Source organism: Manacus vitellinus, unplaced genomic scaffold, assembly GCF_001715985.3.
Source record: "Manacus vitellinus isolate BGI_N305 unplaced genomic scaffold, ASM171598v3 scaffold_0_pilon, whole genome shotgun sequence".
In the NCBI taxonomy this organism is placed as follows: Eukaryota; Metazoa; Chordata; class Aves; order Passeriformes; family Pipridae; genus Manacus; species Manacus vitellinus.
This window is the reverse complement of record NW_021938789.1, coordinates 6,562,676-6,585,023: the sequence shown is the minus strand read 5'-3', so window position 1 is coordinate 6,585,023 and position 22,348 is coordinate 6,562,676. Positions and strand designations below refer to the sequence as shown.

The 22,348-nt window shown below is 39.1% G+C and overlaps 1 long non-coding RNA gene across 1 annotated transcript in view; it reads right to left on the bottom strand.

Moving 5' to 3' along the window:
• LOC108640449 overlaps positions 1 to 20,472 on the bottom strand; it is a 51,095-nt gene extending 30,623 nt beyond the window's left edge. The window contains exons 1-3 of the long non-coding RNA XR_001921191.2: positions 20,228 to 20,472; positions 18,711 to 19,121; positions 1,822 to 1,946 (exon numbers count right to left, since the gene is read on the bottom strand). This is a non-coding gene — a long non-coding RNA (uncharacterized LOC108640449). The remainder of the gene's footprint in view (positions 1 to 1,821; positions 1,947 to 18,710; positions 19,122 to 20,227) is intronic.
• Between the last annotated feature and the right edge of the window lie 1,876 nt (positions 20,473 to 22,348).

Here is a 22,348-nt window from a genome sequence, read left to right as displayed (position 1 = left end):
AATTCATAAGTCATTTCAGATAACATATGCATAAATCCAAATGACAGGATGACTAGAAGTGATGTTATACTCATGGGGACTATGTTTAGAGAACTGGAAAGGGCAGCAAAGACATATATTTAAAATTAATTATGCATAAGAATTGCAAAGAGTAAATAGTACAAAGAAGATAGTGTCCTAAATCTATATATTGATAATAGAATGTAAGAACTTCCTCCAGCCCAGCCGGTTGTTAGGAGCTATGAGAAATAGTTAACAGCATTGCAGGCCTTTGGAGGATGTGAAGGGGCCTAATGGCACAGACAGAGGAAACATTGGATTTACTGTGAAAGTGAGAAAACCCTCAGATCTGTGGTAGGGGAAGATGGACCAGACTCTCATAAAGAATCCAATAGTATGTTTCCTCTGTTCATAGTAATACAAGCATTCAGGCAACCAAAGGATCAAAGTACAGACTATGAACTCTCATTTTTGTAGAGAAATATAACTTTCAAGCCTACACAAGCTTTCAATAGCTATATCAATGTAAATTATCGTGTCTGTTAATGAATATAGGATTGCTGCATCTCCCAGATAATCAGTGTGGCACCTTAAGCAAGCATTAAAACTATTTAGAAACATAGAATTGTTTAGGTTGAAAACCTTTAAGATCATCAAGTTCAACCATTAACACAGCACTGCCAAGTCCACCAGTGAACCATATTTCTGAGTGCCACATCTACGCATCTTTTAAATACCTTCATACTCCACCACTTCTCTGCACAGGTTGTCCTAGCACCTGACAACCCCTTCAGTGAAAAAGTTTTTCCTAAAATCCAACCTAAGCCTCCCCTGGCACAACTTTGAGGCCATTTCCTCTTGCCCTGTCACTCTCCTGGGAGGAGACACCAACTCCCACCTCTCTACAACCTCCTTTCAGGTAGTTGCGGAGTGTGATAAGGTTTCTCTCCCCTGATCTTCTTTTCTCCAGACTAGTTAATGCCAATAAATCGATCTCCCATTAAAATTACATGTCAGCTTTTAATACATTTATTTGTATTGGGTAAAAATGTGTCAATTCTTCCTTCTTGACATAAGAGGATCTGGTGCTTAGTGCACTGGCTTTGGATTTAGAACAGACTTCGATATTTTTATTTGCTACAGACTGTGCATGACCTTGGACTTAAATCTCTCTGTACCTCAGTAAAAGATAAAGCTGCTGTATTTTAAAGGTATGGTGAAGGGAACTAGACTTAAGACTGTGTGGATCTCAAATATGATCAAAGCAAACATTACACAGCTCACAGAGGCAGATAAGTAGTTGATACATATTGGATGACTCAGCAACAGTGCACAACCTGAGTCCTGGCCAAATCCAAGTAATTGACCAGAATCAATGAGAGCGAGAAATCTAGCCTCCAAGGGGGAATTGGAAATATAAATAAACATGGTATTTCAGCTAAAAAATAATAATTACATTAAGCCCAATTTTTAAAAGCTGATTTTAAAACTATTCTGATGACATAAATTTCTATTTAGTTTGCTGCTTAATTTTTTTTTTATTATTGTTTTGTTTTTTGGTAAGGCAACAAAAGAGATTATATGTCAGTGACCATTGTGGAAAAAATGGCAGATGTGGGTTTGTCACCAGAAATGGTTCTATTGATTTTATTGAGTCTTTCAAGATCAATGGGCTGTATTTGAAATTTAACACTCCTAAAAATTAGCATAGATGGTTTTGTCTATCTAAATTAAACTCTACAAAAATAAAAGCATAAAAATTAAATTGAACTTAATGTCTTTTGAGATAAAACATTAAATGTTCCTTTTTATTGAACTTACCTTGTATTCTACATTGAAAGTCATATTGCAACATCTTAATTCATCATCATCTCTCTGAATCAAACATCAGGCTGCCTCTTCTCACTGTTAAATAATGGAGACTGATCCAACTGGCAAAGTCATCCCTGGAGAGAAAACAAAAATCAACGACAAGAATACTATTTTCATTTGCGTTTTTAATCACTGACATAGCATAAAATTAGGCACTGGAGGTTTCATCTTTTTAGTGACGAAAGTCAATTTTAGTGTCCTCAGTTCAGCACAACATTTTATCTGACTCTGTACTGTTAAGTCAATTGTTACCCCCTGGCCAATATAGCATTCAAGTTACAATGCAATTTCAGCACATGCTTTAAATGCTTTGGTTCAACAGGGACACAGATTTCCAGTATCAGCCCTTCCTTATCAACACTGTGATTTTCCCTATTAATTCTATGTTTTGGAGATTATTAAAACATTACTCATGTAATGAGTAATCTGCAGCATTAGCTAGACACTCTAATAAACTTTCATTAAAATATTGCATCACATGTGGTAGTAAAATTACATTAATAATCTCTCATTTAACAGACAAAATAGTGAATGAAAATAAGCAGGTGTAATAGAATAGGATGGAATGAAAAAGAAAATAGCTGAAACAAATAGCTGCTAAATTCACAAGGTAGGAGTTTGAGAAACACAACACTTCAACCAGAAAAGTGTGACTGTCTTTCTTAATATTCAGCAGTGGAATGAGTGGGCATTTGGGGTAGAAATGTGACCTAAAGACATAAAGGCTTTGGCTTTACAAGTCTTATCAGAACAGGTAGCAACTGAAAAAGGAAGAGGAAGCCTTGAGATACATACACAGTGTTAAAGGGTTGACAAGAGGAGACTCTCATTCTACTTTTCTTCCTTACTTTGCCCTGGCCTGTAGTAACCTGAGACAATAATTTGTGAAACTGAGGATTTCCAGGGTGTTGTACAGAGGAGACAAAACATGATAAATGTCAAGTATATCAAATGGAAGTACTTACCTGGAATAGTTAAAAAAAAAAAAAAAGGTGTTTATTTCCTAACTTAGTTATATCTCCAAAAGTGTTGTTTGTGCTCTGGAATTGACCCGGGGAGCACTTTCTCTTAATTAAAAAGTGAGAAAAAAGTAGTAAGTGACCATTTACAACAAAGTCTGCAATTTTGGAGGAGAGAGTTTTTAGAACTTTTCAAAAATGTTTATATATGACATGAAATGGCTTTGGAAATTTGAGTCCAAAAGTGAAGAATGAACAAAGATGCTGTTTGTCAGGCAGATTGTTGTGCAAACTTTACTTTCTACAGTGAAGACTGATTCTTGGGTAAGAGTACACCTAATAGAGAGGGAAACCAGGAATGACAAGAGCCAGGGTGCAATGATTCATAACAGGTTTGTTAAAAACTGGTTCTTAATGTGTAATTAAGTGGTGGGAGTCCTTTCCATGATATACTGCAAAGAGAAAAAGTTTATATGGGTTCGAGAGAGACTTGACAACTTAATAGAAGGAAAGTCCATCAAGGTTCACTGAATGAATAGAAACCAACTCTGCTACATGAAAAGTCTTTGAGCAGCAAGTGACGAAAGCCCTGAGGAGGATCAGTTTGCCCTCTTCTCTTCCCCCAGGTGTCTACCTCCAGCTGCTGGCTCATTTTTTTATTAATCTCCCTTTCTGTCAACAGGCATATTTCTATCCTATCCACAAACAAGTTTCCGTTCTCTAAGCATTAGAAACAACAGAACAATTGGACTATTTGACTTCACTAGTTGTGTTCTAGTATATGCCCGCAAAATACACGAGAAGGTAACCTTGCAAGTAAGAATAAAGTCAATTTTTAGGAAATTATGCCTTAAATGACATTCAGCAATTTGAATGCTGTAACTTAATGGCTCAAAGGATGTCCAGGCCACAGTGTCAGCATGTGTGCGGGTACCACAACTTGCACAAGCCCTGTCCTGCCATGACTCAGCAGCAGCAAAGCCCTTTTTAGCAGCAGTACCACTGCTGTTTCATAATTAAAGGATCTGAAAAAGGTACAAAATAAATTCTTAATGCTGCTGCCTACTTTAATAACTCATTAAGGGCATAGATATTAGCCAGATCCAACTGTCACACATCATCAGGATTGAAAAAGCCATGATCTGTCTGGGTAAAATCTTAGAGAGCACAAAGAGAGTTGTAAGGGCTCTGGCAAAGGAAGAAAGCTTCAACTGGCTGTTTAATTTGTGTTTGCTAACCAGATAGTACTTCTATCTCATCTAAAGATACTTTCAGAAGAAGAAAAAAGAAAATCCACTACTGCAATCTTAAGTGACTCAGTAGTAACAAACATCACCTCTCTCCATGGGAAACAAAGTGTTATATTTGTCAAAGCTAATCTTACGAAAAGACTGTGAGCTGAAAACATGTTGTCATGGGCTTTCCTTAACAGCCAGGTGACTAAACAAAATGAGTGGGAATTCCTGCCTAGACAGCATCTGTTTCTTCATTTTGACCCATTCCCTCTCCGCTCCCTGATAATGAAGCCTTCAGCACCTGGGCTCCATGCAGCTGGGCACAGGAGCTTTCCCATCTGAGTCAACCCAGCAGAAGATTTCTAATTCTGGCTGTGTGCTGTGGAGGGACAAAGACATCCACAGTGAGACCGAATTTCAAGTGAAAAATGTTTGCATTAACTATCTCAGCCATGAATTCTTAAAACTCTGGGGAACAGGACACTTCCTCCTTTTTTTTTCCCATTCTGAAGAATAGCCTAATGCATCATATGACATTTGCTTTTCTCCCTTTATAATTACTACATGAGCAACATACACATAAGGCAATCCAGAATTAGAGTTCATCCTGAATATTATTTCAGGTACCTTGCTGAAAATGTTCCATGCAAAACACCAGCTTGGAGAAAGACAAGCAATTACAGTAGTTATATTATTTGTTTCTGATATAGGCCGTTTAGCAGTATAAAAAGCCTTCCATCACTGATGGAAGCTGTTTATATCTTCACCACTAATTGTAATGTTTCTGATTTTAACCATGCTCTACTGAAGAATTAAATGTGTGCTAAAAATTAAGTATATATATGTTCTATAAAACATAATCATCAGAACTGAGAAACAAAGAATCAAGTTCAAATTGTTGGCCTGCCTGACACACATTTGCTTGTTTTCCTTTTAGTCCTTCTGTCTCAACACAACTTCATCACTTTTTCCACAGTCTCTGTTTCTGCTTCTGGACAGATTGTTGTTTCCATCATTTCTTCTCTTAAATCTTTTTCCTCTCCCTCCTCTCCTCCTTTAAAGCAAGTAGGAAAGGAACACCTTTAGCCAACTCAGCCTGCTAGCCTTAAATCCTTCATAATTTCCCTGTGGTTTGTGGACTTTGTGAATAATGAGATCCCCTGCCACCAGAAACCGGATCAACTCTCTTTTTCATCACCTCCTGTCACCATGACAGTTAGGAGCACTCCTGAAGAAGACAGATAGCCAACCCAATGTGGAATCCTCTTTTTCCAGCTAAATCTTTTGTTTCCAACAACAAGAAATCTCAGAGCTTCTCAGAAAAGAGATCCATTTCATCATACCAGGAAAATCTTGTGTTTAAGACACCAGCATGTGAGGTGTGGTGGGACCTCTCTTCCCATGTAGGAGGAACAACAGATGCAGGCTGCAAAAGAGGCAAGTGCCTTCCTACCAGCTGTCTGTGACATGGCTCTGTTCACTGGTGCAGATTGTTAAAGGTCAGAATAAGGAAAAAAGCCCACTATTTTCTGGAAGTTAGGAACTGTGCTTGTCTTTTGGATTGCACATCCCAAACACGAGAGTTATGGCCTGGACCCAATTCAAACCCACCATGTAACAAAGTCAGAGCTTGCTCTCTCTCAGATTACTTGTGTCCAGTCTGAGCACTACCAAAAAGTAGACAGGGCAATGGAAAAAACAAAAAAGCATTGAAATCCAAAAGTCATAACTCACCGATGAAATAAGTGATTGCCAAGGCACTGAAAAACCTCTGAGGACCAGACCCTAACTGAACTTTTACAGAATCAGGGTAAGCCTCTGTTGAAATTGGAGTGTAATATCCTTCAATGACTTCTTTAGCTTACAAGTACTTGCAACCTAGAGGTCTCAATTTACAGCTGTTTGATAAATATGAAAATTAATAACAATTCCAGGTGCAAAATGCTAAGGAGCAATTGCTGCTAAAATCATAGCTCTGGTGATGAATCAGTGCATTTGGAAGCTATCCATGCTTTTATGGATCTGATTAGGGGCGACAACTTCTGCTGTAGTGCAAATGATTTATCAGTGGCAGCAACAAAAGGCTGTTTGAACTCTGAACTGTTCTGTGGATGAATTTCCAATTGAGCTATCTGGACACACCTACCAAAGCAAACCAAGAAAGAGAGAATAAGCAGTGTCTATGGCCTACTAGTAAGAAGATGAAGGAGGTGCGGCCCTAAACCACCAGACACAGAGTCATATTCATTTCCTAATTTTTGCCCCTTTCCTTGGCTCCAGGCATTCGCACAATGTTCCAGTTTTACAGGACTACAGCACATGGGTTTGCCAAAGGAAAAGAAATTCCAAGCTTGCCTTTTCATAAAGAAAATAGGGTTATCCTCTTAAAGTACATCTGCTGCTTCCTACTTTTATGTGCAGGCATATTAGGAAGAGGGTTTTGTACTTTTCCAAAGGTTTGAGACACAAGCATTTCCAAAAAAAAAGTTACGAAGAGAACAGAATCAGTTTCCAAATAGAAATATTGCAGGACAAAGCACCGATGCCTGTGTGTTTGTTGCACTTGGGTAGCTTCTGATATTTTGAGCAAGAGGAACTCCTGCTGGAACAACTCTGCTCAGCGAGGGGAGCAAAGCGTAGATCCCCCCTGCCCACCCAGGGTGCCAGAGCAAAGCAGATCTGATGTTTTCCCGCTGATACACAAGTTTTTTCAAAAGCTCATTAAAAATGCTACAAATGCACAAGATCCAGTAGACTCTGGGCAAACCCACAGCATTAACCAGTGTCACCTCATTGTACTAAGAAAACAGTTTCTCTGTGGTAAAATGATTTTTTTACTGTTTAGAATGCTCCACTGTTCTAGAGGGGGAATCTTGAGGTAGAACTCGCTTAATTTATGACAGAGGTTTCATGACTTGGATTCCATGATAGCAGGGAGCCACATGTGCAGACCTGTATTCCTCCAGCATGGTCAGGCCCAGAGGAACAATGATTATTCTGGTCTTATTACAGCTAACTTTCTTTCTGCTCTGAAAAGCAAGGTTTCTTTTGGTTTAGTAAATTAACTAGTACTTATCTATACAGAAAAGTGAAGGTCTTTCTTCTCTTTTAAGGATTTATGGAAAAAACAAGAAAAGAGAATATCCAACCCACATCTCAACCCACCCAGGAATTAAGATTTCTTATAGGATCTGAAAAAAAAAAAAAAGATGAACAACATGTTTGTAAATGTAATAATGTGTGCCCATATGGAAGGAAAGGCTAAACTGCCCTTTTCTATGAAAGAAACTCAACAGATTGCCTAGAAATAGGCAGCTCCCGTTCCCTTTACTGAGGGAAGCAAATGCTATCCAGATGGAAATTATCAAATGGATCAAACAGATACATTTTATTCCCAAATGATCTTTGTTCTACTTATTACTCATTATACTAGGAAAACTTTTTTTCCTATAGCCCACATGCAGTAAAGAGAACGCTACTTATCGTACACTCGTTCAAAATATTCTGTGTTGAAGGTTTCCCCTGATGAGATATCGATCTTGACACACAAAAAGGGTGAGAAGAAAAGCATCCATCCTAATGGGAACATTCATTTACGATCTCTGGAATCTGTTAATTCCCATTAAGCCCACATGTGACTGTCCTTGAAGCGCAGCAGTCAGATCTGCAGCCGCTTCCTGATGCCCGGGGAGATGAAATGCTTCTTCAACAGTCCTGTCGCTTGCCAGCTTTTACAAAGGTGAAAGTTTCCAGGTCCCAGGGTTCTTCAGTGTTACCAGAACCCTGAGGTTCTTCAACTACTTTTATTTATACTGTCCAATGGGTAAATACTTCAATTGAAAATTTGCACCGAATAAAACCAAGATTTTAAAAATCGCGAAGAATTCCTCAACTTTGGCCCCAAGTGATTATATATGGTATGTATAATCAAATTCAATAATATAGGGGACATTTTCAAAGACACAAGAGAAGTTAATTACCACCTAAAAGAAAGGCAGTGAAATCTGGATTCCTAAAACCTTCTTGTGACTTTGAAAAATCACCATAACATTTAATTGGTAAAAATTATATTTTTTTAAGCATATCCTCCTATAAACTTCTGAATATGTGTAATTATCCTATTCTCTTATATACGCTCTGGCTATTACTCTTATTATAATAGGATCTTCTTTTAGCCTGAAAACCTACAGCAGCACGGGTACAGTCTTTTATGAGGACATAAAGTGGTTAACAGCTGTGGCTGACTGACAGGATTAGATCACGAGCATCTAATCTAACTGGGCCATGTAACACTACCTTTTATTTCACATTAATCATTGAATGCAAGTTCAACTATGTCAGAGGTCTATCAAGTGGGCCTATAAATGAGGTAATAAATTAGAAGTTGATTTTTAATGGTGTGGTCACTTACAGATAACACTGGGTTCAGCTGCAGCAACTCAAATATACCAAGGATCCCATGGCTCCATGAACTGAAGGCAGCAGTGCAGCTTCCAGGGCCTGAAGTCCGTGTGACTGATGTTTTATTTTCTTTGAGTGTCAATGGATGGGTGTCAGCCCTGTGATGGTTGAGGATGTCATGATTTTGCTGCCAAGGGAAAACACACCGGGTGCACTGACTGTGGGAGCAGTGCAAACTTTCTGCCAAGGGACAGAAGGGAGGGGAAACCCCCATGCAAAGGGGTCCCTATATAAAGCACACAGATGGAAATGCAGTTCCTTCCGCTGACAATCAAGGAGGACTTTGACAAGCTGATTCAGACATTCTGTACAACACTGTGACTTGGTAATTAGTCCCAAAACAATCATTGTGGGGCAGGAAGGAGGCCCCTGATATTAAGCTTCCAGAGTATGCAGCTGAGAGATGCAAAATAATGTATTGCTACAACCTCTGTTCAACTGAGAGCTCTAAAGTAGTAATTCATAATAGGTTTTATATCATGACATTTCAAATAAGCCTTACAGAAGACAACCTCTTCCGAGGGAAAAGCTAGGCTAGAAAATAAAATATGAATGTTTTTACATTCCAAAAGGGTCAGATTTATCCACACAGAAGTTATTAGTTCTAACAATACTGCCAAGGCAATTGTCTTATTCATATCCTATATATTTACAAAAAGCCTAATTTACAAGGTACCCTTGTACTACAGAAAAGAGTATGTTTATTTCAAAATAGAAATGAAGTGTTTGTTTTCATTCTAGAATTTAGAATTTTTTTTCCAAGGACTCCTATTAAACTGAGGCAGAGCCTTCTTCTCAAAATAGTTTATTAAACTGAAAGATGTGTCTTGACAATCACATTATTCTTTCCCCAGCATACAGTTTGCCAGTGCAAAGAGCAGCACTCATTCTTAGCAGACATTTCATCTTCTAGAGATTTGGAGTCTGAGCAATTGCTTTTAATTTAGGAGCAGCAGAAACCACTTCCCTCCTTTACACTCTGTAAAGCTCCCAGAGAAGCATATCAATAAGGAATTGTTTTAATATCACCTTACTTAGGACACAGAAATGAAGAAGAAGAACACAAAAGAGGTCAGAAGCCTTCTAAAGGAAACACATGTGCTTAGATGATTTCCCAGGAGAATGGCAGTGCTGCAGCTACTAATCCACTGAAGAGAACTCTCCACAGCTCAGGCTGAATTCATGTGTTTGAATACACTAATTTTAAGCTGTTTCCCTCTCTTCTGCATTGTCCTCTTTTTTACATTACTCAAGAGGAAGGATGCACAGGTAAAGAGGAGTGCATAGTTCACAAACAAAGAACAGTGAATCTGGCTTATTTTTATTCAAAAGCATAAGAGTATTAGCACTACACCTGGCATATGCTCAATGCCTCACTCCATGAATGCTGCCTCTCATCTCCTGGGGCCTTGGGAGAACCTGTCAGGTCAATAAGGCTTCAGATCTACATGCATGTTTAATTTCCTGTTTAATATATTTATAAACTGGTACCTAAACATTTTACAGTGAATCCAGAGTTTGTGACTATAAATTAAGACAAAACTATATAGTTAATCCAGGGTATAAGTACAAGGGAAAAGTCCTCAGGGAGAAAATTCAAAAAAGAGTTAGAACAACACAAAAGAGAGGTTTCCAAGTGTTAATGTCCATTTCTCTTTTAGAAAGAGTAGTCTGGTGTTCAGAACAGTCACCTAGGACACAGGAGGAAGATTTCAAGTCTTTTTCCTGCCAGGCACTACCAGGTCACCACAACCAAGTCCCACATGACCTTAGTCACTTTACTACTAAAGTTCCTTGGGTGGGAATCATCTCTTTTTCCTGCAGTGTAGACTTGACAGGTAGTTCCACTCCACTTATAGTCAGTGAATTGAAAAGGCACTTTGCCTATTTTAGACCTACATTATGATGAGGTGAATCCTGTCATGTCATGTCACCAGAGAAGAACCAGGAAATGTTGAGTCAATTGTATGTCCACATGTGAAAGTCAGTGCAAATCACAGTCTCAGAGAGTCGTCTACAAGGGGGACAACAGGAATGTGCTGTTCTGGGAAAGATGCAGGTGTCAGATAGAACAGAATCACAGAATCACAATACTCTGAGTTGGAAAGGACCCACTAGCATCATAAAAGTCCAACTCTTGGCCCTGCACAGGACAGCTACAAGAATCACACCATGTACCTGAGAGCATTGTCCAAATGCTTCTTGAATTCTGTCAGGCTTGGTGCTGTGACCATTTCCCTGGGGATCCTGTTCCAGTGCCCAACCACTCTATGGGTGAAGAACCTCTTTCTAATATCCATCCTCCTCTGACAAAGCCTCAGGCCATTCCCTTGTGTCCTGTCATTGGTCATCAATAGATCATCAAGAGATCAGTGCCTGTCCCTCCTCTTCCCCTCACGAGGAAGTTATGGACTACAATGAGGTCTCCCCTCAGTCTCCTCCAGGCTGAACAGACCAAGTGACCTCAGCCTCTCCTCATAAGGCTTCCCTTCAAGGCCCCTCACCATCTTTGTAGCCCTCCTTTCAATGCTAGTAGCTTTGTATCTTTCTTATGTTGTCGTGCCCAAAACGGCACATGGGACATCACCTGCTCTTGCTTTCACTGGGCATACACCTTCCTTTTTTGCCATATCTCCAAAGGAAGATTCCTCTTCAGCCAAGCTGGCCTTCTTCCTCATCTGCTTGACTTCCAACATTTTGGAATTGCCTGCCCCTATGCCCTTAGGAGGTGGTGCTTAAAAAATGACCAGAACTGATCGACCCAAGCACCTTCAAAAGCATTTTCCCAGGGGACTTTACTCACTAGAGCCCTGAGCAGCCCAAAGTCTGGTCTCCTCATGTCCAGGGTTGAAGTTTTAGTGGCACTTTTCCTCCTGTCAACAGAGATTTTAAACTCAATTACTTCATGGTTGCTGTGGGCAAGAGAGCCACCAATCTCTACTTCATTCATGAGACCCTCTTTGTTAACAAGAAGAAAATCAAGGAGGGCATTTTTCCTAGTCATCACTCTTAGTACCTGTACCATGAAGTTGTCATCCAGGTGTTTCAGGAATTTCCTGGACCTGTTAGTGCCAGCTGTGTGATGCTACCAGTTAATTTCTGGCAAGTTGAAGTTCCCCGTAAGGACAAGAGCAGTTGATTCCGTGTTTATTCAAAGAATAATTCTTTGGCATCATTGTCCTGGCTATGCAGTCTATAGTGGACTCCCATGATGACATCCACATTATTTGTTAACAAGCAGTGGTTTTTTTCTGGCTCTCCTGAGTATCATCACACAAGGTACTTTCTGTTCTGAACCCAATTCAGTCCATGTAACACACCAGGATTCTTGCCCATATCAGTTGCAGCTTCATTTCTTAGGTTTCAAAAGGCTGAAGAGATCACTGCCTCCAACACCCTCTCCAACACTCACTCAGGGCCAGCCACCTGCCACCCACCACTAATTCCCCAGAATTAGTGCAGAGCTCCTTCTGTGGTCATTTACTCTTTAGTAGGTTCATTTTGACAGAAATGGTTTCTGGAATTTATCACTCGAGCAGCCACACCGACAGGTTTGAGGAGACAGCAATTTCTGTTCATGAATAGGAGGCAATGGAGGCATATGAGCCATGAGAGGTAAATTAGGGGATGAAAGCCTCTGCAGCTATCACAAAAAAATAAATGATCAAGATCTCTACCTCCCAGCTCAGACTTAGGAATTGTCCTCCATGAAACCATGGATTAATTTAGTGTTAATAACACTGTGTGCTCTTAATGAAAGCTCTTTGGTTGGACCTTAGTTTCTCTAGACTTATACTCACCAGCTGTAAGATACAGACAGTATACCTCTGCCTTACAAAATGATGTGGTATCCAGATCATATAAAAAATGTATGTACATTTGTTATTTCTTTCTGGCAAGCTTTTGTACCTCAAACTGCCTGTCTGCTCATCCACAGTCATTTGCAAAAAGTCCACTACCCACAACAGGTCTCTAATTAACTGTTAATTCAGAAGCCACCTCATATTGGTGATCATATCCAGCACAGAAAAGGCACATAAAATTGTAAGGGTGGCAGGGATGAGCAGAGTCCAGTCCCTCACTATCAATAGAGAAGCTACATTTTGGAGTGCGGTTTCTCCCACAAATCAGCTCCTTTGAGTGACAAGAACAACCTTTTGTCCCCAAGCAAAGCTCTGTGTGCAAACAGTGACAAACTATCAGTACCCTCCAGCTAGGCAGCCGTACCCCCAGATTTTAAAGCCCATTTGCCAGAAGAGACTGTCTGCAGCCAGCTGGGAATGGAGATGTGGCTGCTGAGAGACAGAGTCCCCAGCCCACAGATGGGAAAGCAGAGAGGCAGCACTAAGCAGATGGTGGGGGCAAGGGACAGCCACATCCTCCCTTCTAGCTGCAGCTTTTACTAAGGATGAGAAAGAACTGCTCATGATTTTCAGCCTCGGAGCTGCACTACAAAAATCAGCAATGTGCTCCAGGTGCTTCCCACTCAAAGGAGGCTTTGCCAGCCAGCCATATGAGGAGAAGCCATGGCAATTCAAAGCTTCCAAATTGTCCAAACAACACAAGTACAACCCCAATGAACTTCCAGGAATCCTTTACTGAAATTCTCCTTTTTCGATATTCTCACACCATAATAAAAAATGCAGTGACTAGGCAGAACGGGTAACATCTTAATTTTCTGAGTAATCATTGAATAAATATTCCCAGTAACCTACCGAAAAAAAAAAAAAAGAACTCTCTCCCCCATACTTAGATATTTGACCTGGTTCACTAATGGCTTGAACATAAAGACAGTCTCAGTGCCTGGGAAGCCAGGCTCACAGCTGCTCTGGATCACCAGGCTGAAACCGAGCTGCTGTTGCACCCTGCTGAACCTCACCCACCATCTGTAACAGGATCCTCTAGCTCTTTTTTTTCTATTTCTTTTTTCTCTCTTCTTTTTAAGAGCTGCTTACTTCACAAGTCATAGCTTTTTCTCTCAAGAACTTGCCACACTACATTAAGATTTCCAAAAGCAGACAGTTTACATTACATGAAATACGACAGTGGCTACAGTTCAAGAGATCTTTAACAAGGGTGCAAGTCAGTCTGCTTCCACTGTGGGAGCCTGACACTTTCTCTAGTGGTGTCTAACTCCCACCCAGTAAAGGTTCAATGTTTTATGCATATAAAAGCAAGACAAAGTTGTACTAACAATGTTTTATAGAACCACTGATGGTTTTTCTTCCCATCTTTCAGCAGCAAGAAACAACAGGGAGCTACACTGCTACAGAGCAAGGATCTCCCAGTGGCCTGGTCTCACTGCCATCTACACTTGAACTGACAAGTGGAGCATGCAAATACACCAGTGGAATCCAGGGTATTTGGGAAAGGGAAGACAGATTCATACAAACCTGGATTTTAACCTGCAGTGGAGTCAAGGTAAAACCACAATTTTCACTATATAGTCTTAGTTTCCTCTTAATTTAAGGTTTAAATTTAAAAAAAATCAATCTATTCTCATATTCCTACTTCTATTTGCAAATTCCAAGAGAGACAGGAAAAAAGAAAGGAAAAAAATAAAGATCTGCAGAAAATCACTTATCCCTGTTATTTTATACTGTATTTATTCATGCAAAACTGCATGTAACTAAACATATATAGAGAGATTATATATGCACAGAAGTACTTCATACAGATTTATATGTAACTGAACATATTATTCTGTGGTTCACCATTATCCTGACTAATAGCATCAGAGCCATAGAATAGGGAAAGATTGCATTCCTAGCTAAATGTAATAAGCCAATGTTTCTGAAATACTCCATTTTCTCTCCTAGCCTTTCTTGTTCTCTTTATTTCCAAGAAAAAGCTACTGTGAGAAGGATGGACCTAAGTCAACGCTGCAAGCTGCCTGCCCTGATGAGAATACAGTTGTGCAAACAGATGTATGAGTTTTTTGGTTTAATCAAGCTCTAAGAGAAAGGCCTGCACTACAGGAATCTTTCATACATTATCTGGTTTTAATTAGGGGCTTTAATATCCATCAGCTTAAGGGCTCAATGAAAAGGCTGTTACTAAGAAGGTATTAGATAATACTTTTACAAATTAGAATTACTACTCAAAAAAAATATAAACAGGGATCATTAGGGAGTAGAGAAAATTTAATCATAGGCAACTTGGTTTTGTTCTGACTCATACCAATACCAGCCCTGAGCTGAATGACCACAGACTGAGTATAATCCCCAAATTTCCTACATGCATAAAAGCTTTTCATAGAACAAGACAAGCAACAGATAGAGAGTGGAAGGCTTCAGGAGCAACCCTTCTGCATCTTCTACAAATGTTTAATATCCAGTAGAACCTAGAGTTGACACTGGCATCATTTATTTGAAAAGAGAATGAGTTTTGTCATCTTTCCAGTGCCTTCCAGGCCTTCTCCAGAATATCAGTTCTTAAGGGGAATGCTGACCTTGTTCTTTCCACTGATTCTGATCAAAGCATGTCTGTTCTAGACATTCCTAAAATGTAACTGGCAACTGACTTCACCTTTTGGCCTTGCATAGTGAATTCTTTCTAGTTAAGTGAGACTGCATGCACAGGTGAGTGTAGACAAAAACAGGGCAATTTATTATTTTTTTCAAATATTATGAATGCTATTTTCCTGAAAAATAAGAGGAGTAGAAGGAGTAGTCTAATACAAGAATTGCATTGACTAAAGAGAACTCTTTTAAAATATGCATGATCTGTCATTGTAGGTGTTCTGTTTCTTTGCATATGAACTTAAAAACTGTATTACATTCCCTGTTTATGACCTCTCCTACCAATAAAGAGCAAAACAGATAAGGCACAACTGCAGGAGAATTATTAGTTTTCTTTGATTACAGAAATCTGCTTATTCAGCATTGGAAGAAAGTGATGTATTTTTTTTTCACCTGTCATAAAAAGAATTGCTATTCTGTCCAGTGGCTTTTCTCCCTCATATCTGGTACACAATTCTACAGTGCATTTGTAGTCATAGGAACACCACAAGTTCCCTTTTTATCTTTCACATAGCCTTTAGAAAGTGCTAGGCACCATTTCAGGTTAATGCCTCCATGTAATTCTATTTTTTAAGTAAAACTTCTGTTAAAACTAGAGAGAAAAGAGATAACCTCCCTGCTAAAAAGGGACATTTTGACTTCAGTATTAGGGAGTTCAAGTCTAGAAAAAAAGAGCTGGGCAAATATTGTCTGAATATGTTAACACTCATTTGCTGCTAACTATTGATCCTAGAAAACAGCTTTCTGTGCTGTTTCAAACAATTTCTTTGGAAGTGGAAGAGTTTGTCTGAATGAGAAGCAGGCTCAGTGAGCATCTGTCAGTAGGAAACATGCTGTCATCCAGCTTCCTTCCAAATATCCTCATCATCCAGTCAAGTACAGATAATGCCATTTGACTCATGCAGGTCCATGGATGACAAACAGCAGATCACAGGTGATTCAAGACAAGTCAACTGTTCAGATGTGCTCTGTAAGCACATTGCTACTGATAACCCTTCATTTCAAAAAAAACCCAAACCAAATAATTTACAGAATAAAGGGTAAAATTAATTATTCTAATGAGTCAGTCAGCAAATTCAGACTCCCAAAGGACCTCAGCCTGGCAGGACACCAATATAGGAACCATCTGGTCCACCACTGTACATTTGGGGTCAGATTTCTATAAATGACCATGTTTAAAGAATTTGAAGTGCCTTGTTTGATGGTGCAATGCATCATCTAATCTTCTTGTAGATCAATTAGTGCATAATTATCTGGCATAATCTGACTATCACTTCTCATTTGTCCATTCAGTAGCGGGAAAAATGGAGTAGGACAGAAGTTCAAGAGGGAAAACCTTTAGCTGACCCACCTTTTCCAATGGTGTTGCATGCAGAGCTCCAAACTGATTGCTGCTAATTTATTAGCATTCCTCCACTGTAGTGTCTAAACAATCACATTTTTACTTAAGAGAAATGAAGAGCAGCTGAAACAGCTGGCCAATTGATAATCATGGCATCTGCACATCTTTAAACAATGCTTTGTACTAGGAAGAAATGAAGTAGGATGTCTTAAAAAATTAAAAACACAAGGGGCTACAGGAAATCTGTGACTTGTGAAGCAAAGCTATGAAGTGCCAGCACAGAATCCATTTGCTGGATGAATTGCCTGAGTCTGTTTTGCACTATAGTGCTTCAGTGCAGGTAATATCCTTGCAAATGTCTGTTCCTCCATCTACGCCTCTGTGTGTCTGTGGCCCTTGTTCAGGAAATTATTAATTCCAGCAGGGGGAAGAATGGGGCCAAATAACCTAATTAGCTTAAAATGAAGCCTTACGATTTAAAATAAATCACACTTATCTTTGATAGAAAGGGATTAGATTGAAAAAGGCTTAATTTCATGGATAGTTACTATAGTCCCAAACAGTAGTAGATAGCTACGCTAGGATAACAAAGGCTTATTATCATATTATCATAGGATATTATTATTAATGTCCTTATTATTAGCACACTTCATGCATTATGACCTCAGACTGAACTACCAGGCCCTGTATCTACTGACAGTAAGATAAAGCTCCAAAAAGCTCTCCGAAGGGCTAATTCTTAAAGCACCATTTTATCAACATAAAAGTCACACATTCAGTGTTTACAGGTGCTTTTGCACATCAGAATGTCTTTACATTTGACCAAGCAGCTGATGGCTGGATAGCAGCTATATCTGCCTTTAGAATTTCTGGCCTGGTATTAGGAAGAAAAGAAAGGTACATGAAAGCAAAAGCCCATATTTTGGAATCTCACTGGTGTCTTCTCTGCTTAGATAGCACTCAAAAACATTGCTTCCAGAGACTATTTCCCTTGGCATCTGGTGTATGTTTTCTAAAGATATGTTGGATGAAGAGCAATTCAGTTAGTGCTGGAAGCAACTGCACCACTACCTAACTGAGCAATTGAAGGCGGGTTTCCACAATAAAGTGTGAGTGTGTACATTAATATTTCATCAAAACCAGTCATTTTATTTCTGGCTTCCGAAAAGCAGCATCAAACAAATGTAGTAACATAATGTGAACCAACTGGGGTAATCAATGGATGCAGAGGAAAAGCACAGGAACTGTGCCATGTATTACTGTGCATTAATGCCCTTTAATATAAGTGATGAAAAACAAAGAAAACTGGGAGATATGAATAATGAAGGTTTTCCAAAAGAATTAAATCTGGAGGGATCACAATACAAATAAGTATTTTGAGGAATTTACAACCATGCTGAGTTAAACTTCCTGGAGTCAACCAGCATTAGTGCACACATCCACCTGCACAGACACACTATTCCCTCCTCCTTTCCCTAGCCAGGATCCATCAAAGGTTCATGCATCCCATGCCACAAGTGTTTCTGAACCAGGCTACGAGGAAGCTCTGTCCTGGCTCTGCCAGGGTAGGTGGCCTGGCACCCCATCACTTCTCCCTGTGGTGGGTGTAGGGGTCTGGCAGCACAGGGTGCAGTCTGAATCATCCAGCCCTTGAACTCAGATGTTACTGTACCCATGATGCCCACTCAGTTGCATAGAGAAAGTCGTTGCGGACTTGTCCAGTAAGTTAAGCTTCAATTTGTTACTTAAAAGTAACAGTTGAAGGATACTATTTTACAGATTCTACCACCTAGAGTAAATGGGTATACATTGGGTATCCTGCTGTAGTTCAGTCGATTAAAAAAAAAAAAAAAGATTCAATTTTAAAAAGTATCCCAAGACTAAAGAAACACAGCAAAATGACCCTCCAATTTCTGTAAAATTAGTTTTTAGGAAGTCCACGATGCTACATTCCCTGAAGTTCCAGAGGAAACAGTCACACAAGGCAGATGTTCTCTCAGAACCTGCCACAGCACACTGAAGAAATGAGTCATACATATAAGTGAAAGTGATTTAACAGGTTGCTTCACAGCCTCACTTAAAAGAAAAGCAAAAGAAAATGGGGAGGCAGGCCAGCTAATTAAAAAATCCATAGGTTTCAATGATCTCAAATGTTCTAAAAACATTTTGATCATAAAAGTATTACAGCTCTTCTTCATGTAAATTTTTCAGTCATCTCTAACTAGTTGCTAGGCCATGCTAAGTAGTAGGTATCTTTGTTTTAAAAAATTATTAGTACTTTTGTAGCAATGGGAAAAATCATATTGCTTAGATGGTTTACCTTGTTTTATTTCTGCAGGTTTTATTCTTTCCCGTGCAGCTGACTCCTACCCACAGGATTTCGACCTTTATTACTTGCTGACAACACGTCTGACAAATAGCTTTTTGCTGTGGTAGCTGAGGTTGAGCCATCTGTTTTTTCTCTAGAGAGCCATGCCTTATTCATAATGGCATTTTTCTGTTTTGTTCCCTGGGGAGTAGCACCTGCATGCTGATTTCCTATTTGACCCCAAAACACATCATCACGTTTCTACAACTGATCCCTCCCCTTCGTGGCCCAGAAGCCACTATGCTACAGAGGCACCAGTGCATCCTTCATCCTCGACAGCAGAGGCCAAGGGGCTTCCTTATGGATCGTGGGCAAGTTGCGATCAGCCTGTGGATTTGAGTTGGAGGAGACAACTGAAGGTATCTGAGGAGGAAAGAAGAAGAGAAACCATAACCTTGGATGTCACGGTGTGTTTCTGTATGTCACGGGGAAACAGGCCACTCTGCACTGCGGCTGATTTCAGCCACAGCTTCCCATGTGAGTCTACGTGAAGCCCATGTCCTGCTTTCATTGGGATTTAATTACAGCTCATGTGATTTATATAAAAAAGTAATCTTTGAGCTCACAAAGGTCAGGTCAATCAAAGAGCTACTTGCATTCTCCCCTCCATAATGGTTTTCTTTTATGGCAATATTTTATTTGGTCCTTTTTATGTGTGACTGTGAGAGAGAAAAGGAGCAGGAAATTCTATTTGAATTGTTACTGGACTAAGTAACATATTATCAGAATTCTGAGTCACCATCTCATTGTATAATAAATTTCTTAACTAAAAGGACATTTCAGTATCTTCCATGTTTTTTTCATTAATGCCAAAAGCAGAAACAATGAGTTTGTTTTATCACACTTATTTTAATCCAAGATTATAAATAAAATTCAGTAGAGTAATATTTGTAACTACTCTACCTAACTGGTTCCAGTAATTGCATATTTGGGTTTTTTTTCCATACAAATATGGAGAGGTTATGTTGTCTCAGAGAGGGTGAAATCTCTTGCGTGTTTAGTTTAGCAGCAGACTGTCACAAATGCAATTGCAATTGATCAGCTCTGTTCTTAACAGGATTCCTGCGGTTAATGGAAATTACTATAAAGAGCTTCAGGGCAGAGGAATAATTGGATCACTAAAAAAAAAAAAAAAAGAAAAACTTTGCAGGGAAAAAAGGTAGGACAAGATGATCAACATAACAACTTTTTTTTTTTTTTAAAACATCCAACAATTTTTGAAGATCATTTTACCAGAGAGTATACCATGATAAAAGCAAAACCTTTTAATTATTTTTACAAGCCCCAAGCCACATATAAACAATGGGGAAGAAAATACATAACAAAAAACTTTAAACATTTATTATTGTCAGATTGTTTAAACTAAAATCAAATGTGCATCAATCAAAGGGATCATTCACATATCTGTATCTTCTGCCAAGAATAACAGATTTCACTAAACTAAAAACAGTGAGAAAATTTTTACTGACCCGGTAAGTTTTGCAATGGTTTTGTCTCAGTTCTCGATGCAGGGCTATGATCCTCTCCGGGCTTGTTAATTTGATAGGAGAACCAGCATACAGGTTTGAAGTGATGTGAGAGCTGTGGGTGCTATCTGCCTCTTGCTGAGAGTTTGCAGGTATTGACCCAGTCATCCCATTCACTTTGGCAGCTGTCTCGCGATCCTCTGGCTGTCCATTAGCCTGTGAAATGTCTGTGGAAGAAGGCAGTATCTGCAAGAGAAACTACAATTTTAAGAAATTAAGAAATTCAAGCTAGATGAAGTTTTACAATGCTGTTTACCTTGGATTTAGTGCAAGCCGTTTGGATGAATTCATTAAAAGAAATATTCACAGAAATTAGCTGTAAATAAATTACATTTAGCAAAATAAGAAAAAAAGATAATATACCAATTAGTTTAAATGTGAAGCATTCCTGCATTGTTTAAAAAAGAATCCTGCATTTGTCCACTCATCCTCAAAACAAACAAAACAAACAAAAACATCTTGAAGTTTTAACTGCAGCCAAAAATTTGCCTTGGGATATTAAAAGAAAAAACCTAGATAAAATTAGACAAAAATTACTAATTTTAAAAATTGTCTCATGTTAGGTGTCCTCTTGAAGAATCTCAAAATTTTTAACATGATTCTTCTACACACATATTCTCTCAGTCCACACTACACAAGTAATTCAGGTTTGTCTACCTATGAACGCCCAAGAAAGTTAACCTGGACTTCAAAAGTGTGTTAGTTCAACTCCATGAACTCTTATGCAGACTCTCCTAGTCTGCATAAACATAGTATTAATGTACTTGATCTTATTTCCCCTCCACATCAATTTTAACACCACAACAAACTATCCTTTTCAAATATCTTCACTGATCTGAAGTCAAATTTAGAGAGAAGTGGTGGTTTAATTATGCACCTTTTCATAACAGTTGCAAGCAGGAATAGAAAATGTCCCTGAATAGAAATGACTACCATAGGGCAGTAGCATTTTATCATCCAAATACAAATCTATGATAGCTACAGGATCACAGTTACATTTTTTTTCTTGCAATTACACATAAAAACAAATTTCAAATTGTTAACAACAGGTTCAGCCTTTGGGTTTTTGAAGACTTTTTATTTATTTCTAAAATTAGTATACCTGGTTATGCATTATTACCTCATTGCCTCTTAAAAAAGTTCCAGAAATGCAAATACTATAAATATTGCAGGTCAGGAAGAGTTACTTAATATCAAATACATTTTACTTAATATTAGTTTCGCTCTGTGCATCTTTAATGAGCTATAGCTATAGCACTTTGTCCATTAAAAAAACATAAATCAAGGAACTCTGAAATGCCATAGAGGTGTAAGATTGCTCTTAAATGACCCCTCAAAGAGAGGGGTCATTTACTGACAAGCTTCTGCATCTAAATATAGTTCCGTTACAACATGAAGAAGAATGCACAGCGTGTAAGTTGTTGCCACTGCCCAGAGAAGAAGTCTCACTGTCTTTCAGGGGTGATCACTGTGGGGCGTCCCCAGGATACACCACATAAGGAAAGGTGAGTGGTAAACACAAGCAATGAACACTAACACTGCCTTTGATCCCATTTCACCTCCTGTTCTTGGCTTCCCATAATGAGAGGAGGGAACAAATGCTGGTAAATTGTGGTCATTGGTCTCCTTAGTGAACCCAACACAAGCACATTTGGCCAGCTGAGACACTGCCCAGGAGCAGCTGCCACCTGGATCATTTACTTCAAACTGAACAAGAGGCCAAGGAACAAGACAGGGACATCCAGGAATTGAAAGACCACTTATATTGGCCAACTTTGGGCACGTGGTTTCGATTGCTGCTCTTCCGTAAAAGACTTACTTTTCCTATGCTGATTACAGAGAGAGTCTGTGACACTATATGGATACTGCATTTATTTAGGTAATGTGGCATGAATACCCAAACATATCCTAGCATCACAGGCATAGATCAGGTGGAAAGTGAAAGCTATACATTTACATGTTCCCCTATAAACACAGAAGCCCAAGGCAGCTCCAGAAGTCCTTGGTTTCTAACCAAGGTTACGAGTGCAGTATCTCTCCCCAGCACTAACAAAAAGTGCTGGC